Raw genomic sequence first — 4,843 nt, 5'->3', positions numbered from 1 at the left:
CCGCTGTTGTGGGTGATGGAGGCGGCGGCCATCATGGCCAACGCCCTCGCGAACGGAGGGGTGAGTCCTAGAAACACCATAATCTGATTGTTTTCTCTGGTGCATTTCTTCTTCTTTTTTTTTTTTCTGTGACAAACCCATATGGGTTCTTGATTCCGTTCAACATGGGAAGCCCCCAGACTGGCAGGATTTCGTGGGGATTATTACCCTGCTTCTGATCAACTCGATGATCAGCTTCATTGAGGAGAACAACAATGGATTTGTTTAGATTTATTGTAGATTTTGTTGCAAGTTATTTCAAATCTTATGCCTAATTTAAAATGAATTTGCCGAATTTTCAATAACACAATTTGAGATGAGAAGTTACCTTTTCTCTCTAGCTCTTTTCTGTCCGGATGTTGGATGTTAAGTTGCTCTGATCATCAGAGGGACACTTTAAGATTTAAATGAATGAATATTTTGTGCCCACACTCCCCTTTAATTTTCTCTTATTTTGAATATAGAGCCCACATTTTTTTTTTTGCTCATAGCAAAGGAGTCTTGCACATAATTAATTTTTGTTATGTGATTTCCAAGTTAATAAATCAAGAGGTTTGATATCAAAGCTTCAAACATACAACTTGAAAAAATAACGTATTAGTCATTCTTATTCCTAATTTTTTTAGGAAAAAATATATGGCCTGTATAGGCTTCCAACTACAACTAATACCTACAATATGTTCTTTTTTTGATTTTGATCGTTAGTATCTAGTTTGATGTTTTTTCCCAGATTAGGTACTTATGCCATTTATTATTTTCTCTTTGTGTATTTGTTCAATTCTAACTTTCAAATTCAGAAATTTTCTTTGATATCTATTGGGCCTTTTCTTACCATTCTATTTAGTTGCTAATGTACTTTGGTAACTCATGATGTATGGTTTAATATGTTTATTTCAGCCTTCCAATGATACTGCCCTCTTGTTTGTAAAAATTCATTCAATTGTGCTGGAATATGTATATCAAGTTCTTTGTGACAGTGGTTTAGGATGATTTAAATTCTGGATTGCAGTTTTCTTATGTTCCTTTCAGTGCATGATTATTTAAATAGCTTGGTTTTTTATTATAACGATATTGCAGTAAAAGCAAGAAGCGTGCAACATCTCTTAGGACTTGCAATATCTGTGGAACTGAGAGATGCCTCTTAATAATGTAAAAGCTTATGACAGGCAACCCTTTAGCAACAAATATTCAGAGAGTAGTTTAGTCCGTTCAGCATCAAATTGTGTAGATAATTGTGTAGCCAATTCTTTTACCATTTTTTACTTTTTCCTCTTGTTATGTACTTACTTTAGAAGAACATTACTTGACAAAATTTGATGAGGTTTATCTCTGGGGACTCCAGAAGCTGCTTTTGTACCTCCAAGACCCGATTATAGCCGGCCTTTTGTAACTTGATGCCAAATTCTTGAAATTTTAAGTGGTCTTGACTGCTTTAGACCGTTTGTAACCACATATTTCTGTGTTCATGTGTATGCTTCTGCATATGCTTGATTATTGTGGTGTTTCTGTAACAGGCTTGCGTTCCTTACCCTTATGCTGATCCAAGCTTCGTTGGCATGCTGGCTGCATATGGGTCACATGCAATTGTATGTATTATTGAGCATGTTCTTCCTTTTAGTTGTCTAATTTTTTTTATATTAGTTGCAGCTCAATCAGTATTTTAATAGGATGGACAAAAGTTGGATAAATAAGTCGAGATCCAGTGCCGAACCAAGAAAATTTGCAGTTTCAGCTTACGAATATTTCATCTTTGTTACAACGATTTCTCCCTTCTCAGGTAACTAACTATATATATTTGAATACTTTACATATTATCAATTATGATGTATAAGTTAATGTATCCCATTTTTACAAATATCTAAGGTTTCTTTTTTTTTTTTTGTAGATTCCTGATACTTCAAATGCTCACAGAGATGATGATGATGGAGCTGAATCCCGTCCCTGATACTTTGTAGATTGTTTTTTTATGGAGTTTGATATGTATATATTTTTTATATTTTCAAAGTACATTGTAATTCATAACTTTTTATGTAAATTTAATCAGATATGACAATATAAATATTTCGAATGATCTGAATGTTTGTGTCAATATCAATGTAATTTGAATATTTGGTTCATATTGTATAATGTGTGTTTTATGATATATGTAAATTTATGGAGTTTGATATTTTTAATTTTTTTTTAAAATAATTACATTTTCCGACGCTTTAAAGCGTCGGTAAAAACCGTCGGCCTCGCCCGCGTGCCACAACGGTAAGCGTCGGAAAACAATATTTTAAAGCGTCGGCAAAAAGCGTCGGCAAATCCCGATTTTTGCCGACGCTTTTATTTAGCGTCCGCAAAAAGTTTTTCCACTCCGGTATCGCCGACGCTTCTGCGACGCTTTGATTAGCGTCGCCGGATCTTTAGCCGACGCTTATAAGCATCGCTAAAGGCCATAAATAGCGTCGGGAAAGGTAAGTTCTCCTGTAGTGGTAATTGTCGTGTGTTCCTGGGCATGTCTATTTGGTCATTCTTGGAGAATAAAGTTTTGATATTTATTCGTATGCACATGAATAAAATATATTAATATCCATTGGGATATTTATGAAGTTGGACTCGGATGGCTTATTAGAAGTCCATTCATAAAGAAATTAAAGTTTATAAAGTGCTTAATGTATTGTAATACATGGAAGGAAGTACTTGTCATTTCGAGTATAACCTCTATAGTTCATGTAATCGAATTCTTTATTTGAGCAGGAGCAATTCCTAAGCTCTTTAGTATGGGTAATATTTTAGCCATATAAAGGTTACTATCACCTATCAAGAAATGATATCTCTTGGGGGCCAATGGAAGGATGTTAGACAAGTCTCCCCAAAAAACTTATGTGGCCCATATACCTAGTCATCACTCAATTTTTAAATAAATTTATTAAGGTGGTAAATATAATAAAGGACCTACTTAAAGTTGTGGAATATAGTACAAAAGGTTTCTATGGAATATATATTAAGAGATCGGAAACAAGCAACGACTCTTAGCTTTTTTGTTGGAAGAGATGTAAAATGGTTGCCTAACATTAAAGATGGTCCCTAGCTTGGCCTTTATAAAATAAGGCATGTATTTTCCATCAATAGAGGTAAATTCAGCAAGGCATAGGTGAGAAGAATCTTCTTAATATTAAAAATGGGCGAGTTGTGGATGGTTAATGTAACAGCCTAGGACCTTATCTTGTAAAGGTTCTCACATATCTTTTCCATTTAAGTTCTGATGTCCTCGTCATGCTAAGAGTTCAAATCTATTCAAATATAGTCACAAGCACCATGATCGGCCTATATATGGTTAGCTAGAATGGATTCATGCTGCAGTGTTTCCTACTCCATAGATTATAGACGGTACTATTTGTAATAACCTAAGACCTTATCCAAAATATCCAGTTGGAAAAGCATTATTTAGATTCTTTGATCCTATATAAGTACTTGTTGCGGGGACGGCGCTTTGGCCGGAGCCTCGCGCAACAGCATAGCCCACATTAAGCTAGCAGAGAAAGAGGACCACGTTCCTCCCAAGGTATTGTCCGCTTTGGGCGCTCCGGCCCGCGCGTCCAGCGCTGACGGGGGGAGACTGGTGCCCTCACGGGTTTGCCCTTCAAAAGGCGCCTCGAGAGGAAAGGATTTCCACCCCCCATTTAAGGCATGGAACCTTTCCGCTACTAGCCGATGCGGAACTAAATTCAAGGCCCCCTCCCCTCCCCACAACAGTACTCAAGATCTATCCAATGAATAACTGTTGTGAGATCAAACACACTTCTGTATATATCTAACAGCACTTTGAAATCTCAAAAGAGAGGACACTTCATCCTCACCTAAAGAGTTTGTCTGATATCTTTGGTCTTGTTCTTGTGGTGGCACTATCGCCACAGCCTTGGAAACTATTAGATGCCTCTCTCTTTCTCATGCGCATACACCCCTTCTATTTCTCCTACTTTTCATCTGCCTATTTATCTGCTGTTTTCAAACATTTTAACTTGTATAGCCTTCTTCTCAAGTTTAACTTCTTTCCGTATGTCGTTCCTTCTAAAGATTGTGTATAATATATGATTTGTGCTGAAAGGGTTGTTTTGTTTTTCTTTCCCCACTCAGAGAGTCAGAGAGAGAGCGAGAGAGCGAGCGAGAGAGAGAGAGAGAGTGGGATGGGGAGGGAGTTGTTTGCAAGAGCACGTACAGGTTTGGTCTTTAATCTTTATTGTGTACATGAAGCTAATGATCAAAGTTTCATAGCAAAGACAAAAGATGTTTGCCCCTCTTTTCACCGAAACCCAAAGCACCATGATTCAGCAACCATCTCTCAAGATCTATACACATTCTTCTTCTTCTTCTACCAATAACTTTCAGAAATTAGGGAAATTATCCATATCAGTTACCTTAATAACTAGCTAGTTTCATAAAATGTCACAATCTTCCAGCGGAGACTTCATTGTGGCTTCATAAAAATTCCGAGTGCACCTCCCATCTCTTGACAAAGACTTATACAGACAATATAGAACTAAAAGCTTTCAATTTTTTTTTTTATTTTTTTTTATTTTATAACTTGGGTATGTATTATATGTTATTACCCAAACCACCAGAACTGATAAAATTATATAGAAGTAACATAAAACAAAAATGTGTAATACCAAGGATCATTAAATTTGTATACAAAAATTGCAATTGTTCACCTTAAGCAAGGTAGCTCATGTCTCAGGAAGACAATCCATTTATATGCAAGTATAAAGTAGAAATTTAGCATGAAATATAACATCAATTTAGCCAAAATCATGAAGTTTCA

General features: G+C 36.1%; 1 long non-coding RNA gene across 1 annotated transcript; it reads left to right on the top strand.

Moving 5' to 3' along the window:
* Positions 1-1,356: 1,356 nt before the first annotated feature.
* On the top strand, positions 1,357-2,071 carry LOC120112955. Its single transcript, XR_005514613.1, has 3 exons — positions 1,357-1,425; positions 1,554-1,816; positions 1,925-2,071. It is a non-coding gene; the product is annotated as an uncharacterized LOC120112955 (long non-coding RNA).
* The last annotated feature ends 2,772 nt before the right edge of the window (positions 2,072-4,843 follow it).

The sequence above is a fragment of the Phoenix dactylifera genome, chromosome 13 (assembly GCF_009389715.1).
Source record: "Phoenix dactylifera cultivar Barhee BC4 chromosome 13, palm_55x_up_171113_PBpolish2nd_filt_p, whole genome shotgun sequence".
NCBI classification, from domain to species: Eukaryota; Viridiplantae; Streptophyta; class Magnoliopsida; order Arecales; family Arecaceae; genus Phoenix; species Phoenix dactylifera.
Note: the sequence above shows the minus strand (reverse complement) of the source record. Positions and strands in the feature narration are given on the sequence as shown.